Source organism: Sturnus vulgaris, chromosome 16, assembly GCF_052056855.1.
Source record: "Sturnus vulgaris isolate bStuVul1 chromosome 16, bStuVul1.hap1, whole genome shotgun sequence".
NCBI classification, from domain to species: Eukaryota; Metazoa; Chordata; class Aves; order Passeriformes; family Sturnidae; genus Sturnus; species Sturnus vulgaris.
The window spans coordinates 7,641,411-7,654,406 of NC_142258.1; positions in this window are offsets into that span (position 1 = coordinate 7,641,411).

Consider the following 12,996-nt stretch of genomic DNA (forward strand, 5'->3'; position numbering starts at 1 on the left):
AGATGAAAAACTCCCTGCAAGGGTGTGCCTTTATGTGTTCTTAAACATAAAGAAGCTGTTAAAGGATGAACCACAATATAACAAAGCCTAAAGGAAGAACCACATGAACGCTGCAAGCTGGCAGATTTAGAGATGCAAAGCTGCCAATTTTCAGAGAACACCTCCTGGAGCAAGCAGTCTACATCTTATAATTTCTGAAAGAGACTCTGGGAATGCTACTAAAGGGAAGTGCAGTAAAGTGGAGTAAAGTTAAAAAATGCAAGAAAATGTATTTAAATATGTAGGTCTGCAAATGGTAAATGTTTCTATCAGTCAGTACAAATATATTTTTAGGAAGTAATGGTAGTTCTAATGTTAAGGTAAAGGCTGATAATATCAGCAAGAAGATGCAAACCTTTCACCTTTTTAGGGGCACGATACAGCTGACAGTGATGCATGATATCATCTCTCCACCTGCTTCCTAGGGAAGCTGAGCATGACAGATAATCTCACACTGTTTATTTTGGGGCAATAGATAAATTCACCTGGAGAGCCATGAAGACCCTTGCTGAGGTCACAGCAGTTTTTGCAGGATGTCATATCATTTACACTTTCCAATGTGTTTCTGACTCTGTTCTCGAGCAGACCTCAGCAGCACACAGAATGCAGTCCAGAAAGCTTTTACAATTTGAAACAGCCTAGGAGCAGGAGGCTCATGGTATTAACAGACCATCAGTAGTGCTTGGTGAGGCATTCAGGCTGCTGCTCACAGTAAACAGAAAACCCACACATGCTGTGCCTGCCTCTGGCTGACAGCTCACCTAGGTCAGGAAAAAGCAAATCCTTCCAAACCTGTAGCCTACAACTTTGCATTTGTGGTATGGGAGCAAAAAAAGACTTAATGGATTCCTTCACCCACTGGCACTGAACACAATTGTGATCTCCAGGTTTTCTAGGGCCAAAGGATGCTCAGTTGCTGTGCTGCTATTGGCCAGGGTAGAGTTAATTTTCTTCACAGTAGATGTATGTCTTGAATTTGTGCTGGAGACAGCTGACAGAGCAGAGATGTTATCACCACAGCTGAGCAGTGTTTACACAGAGCTAAGATCTTTTGTGTTCCTCAACCCATCTCGGCAGCAAAGAGGCTGGGAGTGCAGAAGGAGTGCACCCCAAGAGATATTCCAGACATTATGGTGTCGTGCTCAGTGTATAAAGCTGGAGAAAGAAGAAGGAAGGAGAGAATGTTTGGATTCCATTACCTGTGACAGAGCCCTGCTTTCCTGGGATGGCTGAACACCTGTCTGCCCTTGGGCAGGGGTGGATGAACTCCTTGTGTTGGTTTGCTTGAGTGTGTGACTTTTGCTTTACCTATTAAGCTGAGCTGTCTTTATCTCCACCCACAAGTTTTCTCACTTTTCCCTTTCTGATTCTCTCCCCAGTCCCACTGGCAGGAGTGAGCAGCTGCAAGGGGATGAGTTTCTGTCAAGGGCTGAACCACAATAGCTGCTCTCAGCTCTGCAAAGTCTGTGCTGAAGTCTCTGCAGGCCTTTGGAACAAACTCTATGGGTACAACTACCACACAATATCCCATACTCAGGGAACCTCTGTTATCAAAAACACCCAGTACACTCCCAGGCACCTCACACCTCTCATTTCCCACATCTGGCCTTTGATATATTCCACTTGCTGGTAAATGTGAAGTACCAGCCACTGTCAGCTTCAGTCAAATATGCAGGAAAAGAAGAGCCTCATATTTTCTGAGAGAACCCAACATCATCCACTGGTCTAAGGTGGAGGAAAATCTGGAATAACAAATCTGTCCCAGTCAGACGATACAGAAACAGTTCTGTGTGAGCCCAGCTGTGCCTCTGGGAAAATGAGAGGTCAGGTAGTAGCTGTAGGAAAATGGCTATGGTCACCAGCTTTGTACCTCCCAGAGAACTGTTCTCTGGCTGGTTATTAACTCCCAGAAAAATTGAAGTTATGTGGTTTCAATTGTTACAAGCAACCTTATCTGTAAGAACTGACCTCTTGCCTGAAATGATGGCTTTCCTAGTCAAGCAGAGTACTCCTCTCCCCTTCCTGTATCACCTCAAATGGTAATCCTACAATTTAACACATGATAGTGCTTACAGAAGCAGCTTTTTTCACTTATAAAATGGTCCCTGACAGTTCCTGCCCCCTCATAAATAACATGTTAATATTCACAGTGGGGTGAGCACTTCCTAAACTGGCAGGTTAATATATTATCAGACTTTTCTAAATAAAGAATTCAATTTTTCCTTATTCAAACCTCAGTCCCCAAAGGGATTTTCTGCTACCAGCCTGCTACAGTGGTCTGGATCAAAATAATGTGGTGACTGCAGCCAGCTGGTCTAGCAGGAGGATTTTAATCAGCATCCCCAGAGGTTTCTGAGGAGTGAGGACTTTACTTACACATTGCCATCCCAGGCAGGAACGATACTGTGTGTCTAAATTTATACATTTTGGGTGGGAAAAGTTCATCAGCTGTAGTCTTGAACCTGAACTCCATTCCTAAGTTCCACACACAAGGCAATAGTGAATGCTGGCTATAAGGCACCAGGATACTTTGTCCTCCAGGCAGCAACCTGACCAAATCATTGCCCGTGACTGGAGGTCTGAATAACTTAGACCTGAAGAAACAGAAGGTCTCCAGGTGCTCCAATACCTCTCCACCTGGGATGAAAAAGCAAGAACTGTTTCTCACTTTGCCAGCCTACCACCAAGCCATGTTTCCAAGCAAAATGGGTGATGTTGGATAAATTTCTGTAATGCTGTGCCAGGTGTTCCTGTAATAGCACAACAGCAAGTCAAAGTAAGAGGAGAATTATGGTTGCCCAACTCTTTCGTGCCACTATAACTTCTGTCTTGCTACAGACAAAAAAGAAAAATAAACAAATGCTATCATTTCTCATGGGGAAAAAGAGAAAAGCAAAAGGAACCAAACAGGACAGATACAAGCAAACTCTGACACACATTTCTCATTGAAGCTTAACATGGAAGAAATACTGAAAGCAGAACCACAAGCTTCAAATTTTTGCATTTGCTTCCTATTTCTGTTAAAAATCCTGTCAATCACATCTCAGCAGATAAGCACACTGCTAGCAGTTTCACCTTACCATAGGCATCATCTCGTCTCCAGTCAGCAGATGTGAACACGTTTTCCTTAGCACTGCTTTGGAAAATCCTGTAGATCTACTTGGAAAGGAAAATTCCCTGCTCAGGAGTCCCTCAAGCCATAAGCCAGCAGAAAAGCATCAGTAGAAGTGGGTTAATTACTCTGAGCTGCTTGCACCAAGTGCTGCAGCAACACTTTCAGGGCTGCAGGACAGAGCTGGGGGCCAAGCAACTGAAATGCCCTGCAGTCCAGACTCCAACTTGCTCCCTCAGCACAACACCTGGCCTTTGGGAAGCAGTTATTTAAAAAGCACCATAACTTGAGAGGAAAAAACCCTCCAGAAGCATGAAGCTATTTCCAGTTGCTCCTGTCTTTCCTGCTTCATTCCCAAGGCACACACCAGCCTGGCTGGCCATCCTTCCCTCTTCCACCACTGAATAAACCTCCAGGTAAGAAGACACACAGTTCAACAGGGCAGCACATTGTCAGAATTGATTCCTCCCAGCCTCCAAGCTGACTTCTTGACTTTGCTTTATTCAGTTAGTGCCTTTGACCATGACAGCACAGCTACTATGTCTATTCTCTTTTGATCTAAACTTCTTTATATAATGGTGAATTTGAGCACAGGGGGGAAGAAAAAAAGAATGACAGCAAATAATTTTATTCTTGCAGAACAATCTATTAGCAGGAGAAAAGAGATGGTAAATAGCTGCCATTTTACTGTCTTGTTTGAATAATTTTCTGTAGGAGAATTTTAAATGCCTTGTGTATCAGGAAGGGGCAGCTTCTCTGTTTTCCATATGGGCATTATGGTACGAGGCACTGATGCAATTTGGAAGATGGACTATTGACTGTTGTGAAATGATGCTGAAAATGATGCAATCAATTTAATTCTCTAATGGCCTAAGTAAAGGAGGAGAAACTTTCTGGGCATTGTTTGACCTGCCTTATGAGAGACTGAAAATTCTGTTCTGAGTAATCAGAAGATGGATCTAATTTTATACAACTTTTTCTGATTCAGTAGCTGAAGGAGGAAGAACTGAATCTCAATTTATAATTCTAGTTCCTTCCACTATTACTCAAAATGAATGAAGGTGACAGTTTTCATTCCAAAACCCAGAGTGCTTCAAGCCTTTAGATGACCTTCAAGAGAACAGCAAGACAGTCTGACTATAGCCATCCAAAGATTTTGGGTTTAATTGGATCTTGTAGAAGTGTACTCTTCTATTAAATATTTTGTGGCAATGAATTGGTTTGAGGTTTTATTTTTTTAAAAATAAATACAGAGTGAGATGGCTGTATCACAGGATGAAGCGAGGCACCATTACAGGTCCCTGTTCTGACCAAGCCAGGGATATCTGGGATGAAAAATGACCTAAGTTTGTGAACCTCTGTGTGTGAGTTAGAGGGCAAGTGAGAGAGCACATGCATCCTGATGTCCAACAGAAAAATGGGCTTTCATTCTGAAAGTACAAATTATGGCACTTCTACATTCACATTAAAAAAGGGTTCATATTGCTCCACATCAGAATTAAGATGTATTTCAAAACACGAAAACTGGATGAAATTAGAATTTCGGCCTCTTCATCAATAAAATACTGACATCAAAAAAAGAGGGAGAATGTCACATCCTCTAGATCAATACAGGCTGCTGCAGGGAGTGTGTGTACCACAGAAACCATAATTTCTGTTACATCATTAAGTACAGTGGAAGACAAAGATCATGTTACCATGTTTCTCTGGTTTTTTGTTTTTGTTTTGTTGGGGTTTTTTTAAATGAAAAATTTATTTAAACGAACAGGAAAACTACAAAAGCTACTTTTACCTCACACCTGGTGAATTGAGATTCCAAGGACACATTCAGAGTAGGTATCATTTAAGTAAACCAGCCCCAAGTTCAGATCATTGTCTGCTGCTCACATCTGAAGATCTCCTGTGCATCTGCAAGGTCTCTCCTGACCCATTCCCTGGGCCATCTTATAGAGACAGCTGTAGTATTTCTCTCTATTTATTTTATCATGGATTATCACTTTGTAATGTTCTTCTGACCCTAAACACATTAACCTGAACTGCTCTCAATCACACCGAGGTCCAGGGAGAAATGCTAATCCAAAATTTATGTGTTTGTATTGGCTTGGTGCTGTCTCTAAAGGAGACTCAGATTCATGAGTTCTGTTTTTAATTCAGTTCCACTACAAGTTTCCTGAGCAGGGCATTTAATTTCATTACAGCTGTCACCTACTTCAAGCATACGCTTACTGCTGAAATTGTAAATTACCCAAGACAGGGCCACCTAACCCTGAGTACTTGAAACAGCTGGAGAGAGCAGAGAAAGGGTCACAGCTGGACTCCAGGGCAATATTGCATTAGAAACGCTACCACACAAAGCAAGGTCCTCCCAGGCAGTGCACCCCAGCTGGGCATTTCTCCCATTCTTTCATGGGTGTTCACAGGCTGAACATGCAATGAGATGCTCTGAAGAGAAGTCAGGCTTCCAGCTTTCTGCATGAGGATGTGCAAGGAAAGCATTCAGGACCTTGCTGGCTCAGCCTCCCTGCCCTATACCCATCACATATTCCCTTTATAATGAGTCTTCAAGATAAACAATGCCTGAACTTTTTTGATTAAATGCTTTTCAAGCTCCTAAAGTCCCTAGCAAGTGAGTTACTTTGGTCTGTGATATTGCATTATACAAGAGTGATTGATTGAAACAAACCCTTTCCCCTCTCACTCCATAGCTATTTCCACAGTATTTTGAATCTGGCAAGAAGTATGACATTATTGATTTGCTCTGCACTGCTTTTTCTTGAGCCTCATCTGCAAACACATTATTCTTTATTGCTTCAATAATTTCCCTGAGTGCACAGAACTCCATTGTATTTTTTTAACTTAGCATGTAGTGATTCCTTAAATTTTTTATGTGCTCTGAAGCAGAATATCAGCCATTTGCAGAAATGCACTGGAAGGCAACCAGAAATTCAGATGTTTCCATAGACATGTGATTACTACTTTTGCTGATCCAAAGTTCCCCACAGAGGTTTTGCCTTGTCTGGGACATTGGTAGCACACTGCATTTAAGCAAAGCTTCAAGTGACGAGTAGGACTGGGCAGAGAAGAGAAACTGATTCTGAACTTCGGACAGAATCCATTTCTGTGCTCAAACGGCTCCTGGTCAGCAGAAGTAAAAGCAGTGTTTGATGGCCCAGCCAGGCCCCCAGCAGACCCTAGCAATGGGTCTCAGAGCACCTTCATTTTTAACCCTTTTCCTTTCCAAAGCCCTCTGCTCATGGTGCTGAATGCACAGCACAACCTTAAATTGCATTAAATGCACAGTCTTAAAAACCCCGCATGATTTGAACACCTGTTCCTTGAGATGTGAACTATAAACCCAATGGGATTGGAAAAGCAGTGCTGGGAGAAGGAGCATCTGCAAAGTCAGGCTGCGTGGCACTCATCCTAGAAGCCACTTGTGTATGGAGGAGACAACAGACAGGCACTGGGGTCAGAAACTGATGGAGACTCCAGGGAAGTGCAGTTCTGCAGCCCACTCAAACTAAGGGAAGCCCAAGAACACACAAATGCAGGCTGGTGTGACTTGAAGGAGCTTTGGTCCCGTGGTTTTGTGATGGGCCAGACCTATCAGAACCACTGAGTGCTGCCTGTTTTCTCAGGCTGCTTCCTTATGTTTCAGCCACCTGCTGTAACCCAGCTTGCAGGCTGAGAACCAAAACAATTACAGTAAGACATAAAACCTCCCACTCTCATTAGGGATGTGAATGAGCTATGATCTTCACATTTAGAAGCATTTTAAAGTTTCCAGGATACTGCAACATACAGAGTTACTTAGCAGCCTGGAAAGGTCACATCTACTCTGCCTCCCACCACTGTTTACAGAGCACAGTAGGCATCAAAAACAATAGATCATGTACTTTCATGCTATAGATTGAGGGGGAACAGAAATTAGAAAAAAGAATGTGTTTGCAAAATGACAAAACTGTGAATGGGGCAAGCAGACAGTAACCATGTCTTATGTCACATGAAAATCACCTTTCATGGCTCTTAAGAGGAGCACTGAGCATTTTCCACATCTGAGGGATCAGAGTCAAGCCTTGAATAATGAGCCAAGAATAAGTCCACAGACTAAGATTTCATTATACACAACATCTGCCCAGAAGCCATTTTACACCTCAGTCTTTGCTTTATGACCAACGAAATTAAGAGCTTCATGTGAGGTGTTGGGCAGCAAGTTCATAAAAACAAAGCCCCAAATCTTCTCTTTGCCAAGCTGCTAACTTGTCTATTTTGAGTAGCAAAGGGTGTTCCAAAATAAAGAATACTTTTATACCCCAAGATATTGCAATATGACACTTTAAAGATGCATGGTCTTATAAGAGATTGTGTGGTAATCTTCTCATGTAGAAGATATATATCTTTAGAGGGTATGTTTAGAGGAAGGAGAATGCTATAAATTTTGCAATGCTGCAAACATATACTGAAACTCAAGATCTAAAACCTCCTCACATGTTTTCCCTCTCTCAGAGCAGCTGGGTGATGTGATGCAACTCGGCTGACTCATTCCCATTGCCATTAACCCCAGACAGCTTTTCCTTGCAGGGTGGAGGCAGAATATCATCCCAATAACCAACCTTACTTCTATAGAAATACTTCACTAACCATCTCCTTCCCTACTTAAAAAACAACAGATCTCTTTTCAGCATAGTGGAAATCATACCCAAATCCTCACATGAAACAGCTCTCCCATGAAAGCACAGAACCTGATGCTGAACACACAGAGCCTGGACTGCCACTTTAACTGGCCCTGCAGCACGGCTCTGTTGCATTCCTTGCTGCAGGCACACCTCAGAGGTGCTACTCAGAGGGTCAGAGCAAGGCTGCATTAAAGCACCAACTTCTGGTTTTGTATGACTGAAAATTGGGTCAGGTCCACTGCAATCAGTGGAGTGCTGCCTCTATACCAGTGAAGAATTATGCTCAAAAGTAATTTTATCATATTTTAGAGATTGACTCAGTGATTTTAAACCTGTTTCTTTGGTTGTGCATTTTTTGACCTTATTTTAGAGGCTCTTCAGCAGTTCTAATCTGTGCATCTGTTCAATGCAACAACAGGGCAATTACAAAGGCAATTTCAAAAGATACTTCTAATATTTAGGACTGACAGATTCTTGCAGGTGACATCTGTTTTGCCACACTGCCAAGTTCCCAGCAAGCTTTGTCTCATACCCAGAACAGCTCCAGGAAAACTGTACACAGGCCACGAGTCTCTGTGGTGAAGATTTTGTGAATGGATAAAACATCTCACAGTCCTGCCAGGGCACGGGGAGGCTGAGCTCACCTGCAGCCCTGCAGCACCACCTCCACCTGTGCCAGCTCTGGACACCAAACATCCTCCTTCTTCCACACACCTTTGCTACATCCGTGTCATTCCAGACACCCTTGGGAGAAACTGAAATGGGGGGCTAAGGGGAGATGACATTATTTTTGTCTTGTTTGTACCTTTAGGCATTTAGGCTAAACCTTTCAAAATAAGGGGTACATGTCTGCTGATTTCAGGGAAATCGGGGACTGTTTAAAAACTCTTGAGCATTTTTTTTCCCCCTTTAAATGAACACGTTTCTTTTTCCATGCTGAATGCAAACCTTGCTAATAACAACTAGATATTAATTACCATGCTGCAGGTCATCAAGCTCAGTGGAGGAGAATGGCACTGGCTGCCCAGCTGCAGTACCTGCTACTGATCAGATCACACCAAAAAATCAGGATGTGCTCTTAATCACAGCTGCTCTTCAATGGTTCATTAATATCTGTGCTTCTTTAAACCCTCTCTTCTGATTTTAATTCTTAGGGTAGTCAATGTCATTATAATAAGTAGCTTCCTTGTCCCCATCCCTGCTTAAATGGTATTGAATTATGTACTTTAAGAACATCTTTCCAACTGAATGATCAAACCTATCTTTGCTGGGCGAGCTCCAGCTTTAATATTGTATCAGAAACGTGTTGAGTCCTTAGTGTGCTGGGAATAAACTAAGTTTACTGAAATATTCTAAGAGGTTCTTCTCTAAGAAGTCATTAGAGCAAATCACTTTCTTTGTAAGTAAACAGATATACTTCCTATGAAATACTAAATATTTCCTGCTTTCATTACTTCAGTATGAAAATTGTGTTTTTCTTTTTCTAAGCAAACAGGTCAGTTTGAAGGTCTAAATGAAGCTCAGATGTTGTAATGTCCCCACATTTAATTTAGTATTTACCTCTACTGCAAACACTATTTGCAGTTATTTTGATTTTGGATTTGTGAGTCAAAGGAACTTATCTGCTCATTGTTTGCAAATTTCTCCACAGAAATACTACCTAATATATTTAATGAAGACTGAAATAAGGCAAGTGAAGTTAGGTGGGAATTTTGCTCCCTCTTTGTTGCCACTTTCCTGATGGCATTCCTTGCTTCCCATCCTAAGCAGCACCAGCTGCAGATGTCAGGCGCATTTCTAGAGCCTCACAGCTGCCAGTTCCAGAAATCTGACTTTATCTGTTGGCTGGGAAGTGCTGTAACAAAGAACAACTCCATGGCTAACAGCAGCATCTCTTCAAAATATGACTCTTAACACAGTAGATTTAAAAACTGTTGCCTGACTTATTTTAAAAATCACATATGGTTCAGAATATACACCTTTTTTGCTACTTCAAAGTGCTTTTAAAATGAAGAAAGAAGATTAATTACTAGTACAGAATTATATAGGGACCTATAAAATAGAGACACAGAAAATCACCAGAGAATAATACAGCCATGCTCCTCTCTCACACCAGCCAGTGAATTGACTGAAATATTCCATTTGCCTCATCTGAAATGAAGCAGTGTGTTAATGTGCTTTGTCAAATAAGGAACAGTGGAGATCTGTTCAGCACTTCAACAAAAAGATGGTGCATGAGCTGATTCCTGAATTCAGTGTGTAGGTGGCACTCAGTACTTGTCCCTGCCCTGCACCAGGAGGGCAGACTGGGCACTTTCCTCTCTACCCTCCCAAAAATCTGCTCTGGTAGTTGTTCGTTTCTCATAGAAGCTCATTGCCTTTAATAAGACAGCAAAATATTATCAGACTACAGTAAGAGGAATCACCACCCTCTTTGCCAGTCTGTTTTCCTCACAGCCTGTTCTGCTTTGATTGTTTTTTCCTGAGTAAAGGACAGCAAATCAAGTATATAAGAAAAACTGAAGTCTCTTGGACTTTTTTTATTTTCTCTATTTTGGACACTTGGATGACTTTTTGAGAGGGTCTGTTTTCACAAGTTGACCTCATGCCCACTACACTTGTATTTTTATTCACAAGTATAGCAAAAGCTTCTACTCACTCTGCATTTTATCTGGCTCCATGTGTCATTTAGTTAGGACGAGGTGCCAAGTGTTATATTTTCCTTGACTAAACATTTAAAAAAATATGTATTTCACCTACCCAGGACACAATGATCAATCCAAAATAAAACCTCCTGCTTTTGAATGGTCTCTGTTAAGTAAACAGGAGACCCCAAAACTGTACTAATGTAGCACTGAGCACTCTGACTGCAGAGAGCTCTGGGGGTGTGGAGAACCTGCTGCTTCTGCCTGGACTTCAAATTAGGCAAGAGCAACTGGAGCCTTGATCAAAGCTCTTCACAGACATTTACACTAAGCTGATCCCAGAGGATAACAGCAAGGACACAGCCGTGCTGGATGGCAGAACCTGGCTCCACAAATACAAGGAGATATTCCAAGATGTTTAATGTAGTAATTTTTTCCAAAAAAAAATTTGCCCAATGATTTGAAGGAATTGAGGTGGGGTTTTTTTTTTGTTTTTTTGGGGTTTTTTTCAATCTGAGGTCAAAACAGAAGTTTAACAAGTTTTCTGTCTGCAGTTGATGTGTGTTTACTGCCTATCTAGCTATTTACTGGATTTAGGTAGTATTATACCCAGTCTGCCAATAACTGATTTTTTGTCTAAATTTGTGAAGGAACATAAATCTGGAGAATGACTGCAGACCCTTTTTTCTTGAAAAATCTAATTTTATTTTCAGCTTAGTGCTGATTCATATAATAACTGATTTTTAAAAATCACATTTTTCAGATATTTTGATCTTACAAGTGTTTTTAAATTCAAGAGCTTCATCCACATTGGGAAACCACTCAGAGAATACATACAGAAAATTAATTAGAGTTCAGTTCCTGACAGAAGCTGAGCATCTGCTGAGTACACAGATCCCATTTCCAGTGGGAAATAAATAAATAAAAATCAAACCCTAAATTAAATCAATTTGTATTACAGGCACTGAGAAGCATTCAGAACTGGGCATTTGTGATCTAACTTTAACATAAAGATGTTCAGAGCTAGCTAGCATACACAGCTTTTTTTCACACCAGTTCTAACATCAGTACAGCACTAGCACTTTGGGACTACTTCAGAGCAAGCAGGAGCTGCTGTTAGCAGTGACCTGGATCACACTCAGTTTTGATTAAAGACTCAGGTATTTTATCACATACCATGACAGATAAAAGTATGATAATTACTATTAAATGCAGATGGTTTTATAAGAGAATGTAGTTCCTTGTCAAGAAATAATTAAACCCTTGGGATAAGTTTTTAGTATAATTCTCAGTGATTTAACTCTGTGGTTCATTAGAAGTCACTTTCCTTAAAGCTTTCTATGTTGAAATTGTGGCTGTTGCTTCAGATTTTCCTGCTATCTCTCCTCTCTGCAGTTCATATCAATAGATCCTTTTCAAGATCACTTTGTGCTTTATTCTGTGTATTAAGGACACCCTCCCACCTGGGCCACTCATACCATTAACTCTCAATTGCACATATTCTTACCTTCCCCTCTCTAACCTCCACAGGAAAAGCATCTTATGCTTTATAAAGATGGTAGCACAAATCCATGTATGAATGTGAATTAGAAGATCATTTAAAGGAATGGGTTTTCAACATACATGATTCATTCAAAGACAGCAGTTACTCAAAGGGTATAAACATCAAAGTTTTAATTTCAGAGGGTCTCTAGTTCATGAGAGCAGGAAGGAGCAGATACAATCTTTTAGGGTAATTAGCTTTGCAATGCATAGAGGAGCCTGCAGACAGTGCATCATGTTGTTACATGCTGCCAGTACCAAAGTTATTGATAAATAACTTAAAGTGTCATGACTCTAGCTAGGTTATTGCCGACCTAAACATGCCAATAGATATTTAAGACTCATTCAATACAATAGTCGAGTCCACTTGGGATACACTGGCAGGGCAGATTTGGGTTTGTGCACAGAGCTTGGAAAATAGTAACACCCCCAAAGCCCTGGCCATCAAAATTCTATCCTGGACAGAAAGGCTTTGTTTGTAACATGGGACCAGTGTCTCAGGAGAGCGAAATAGTAATAAATTATGCAGCTCTTATTGTTTTAAGATACTACTTTTGCCTATTCATCCTTCCATTTTCTCTGTTGTCTTCAAAAGACAAAATCTCTCACTAAACATTCTGCTGATAACCTTTAGGAATATTTCAAGGCAGAATCAGAAAACAAAACCACGGGGAAAATATGCACCATCCCTACTTGTGGAGGCCCTGGAGCCTGTCCAAGAAACAGCCCTATCCATGTCCTGGAAGGAAAGACCCTAAATTGTCAGAGGGACATTAGGGCATGGAGACAAGAAGCTTCTCCCCACAGTCCTTTGTGGGATTATGCTAATATTCCCCAGTTCTGTTCTCCCATTGGCCCAGATCTCCCCATATGGCTTTTCCCTAGAATGTTCTCCCTTTCCCTGATCCCCATTGGCCCCGGTTTGCTGCAGTGCTCCGCCCCTGTCACCCCATTGGCTCCCCTCACCCCTTGCCCCGCCCAT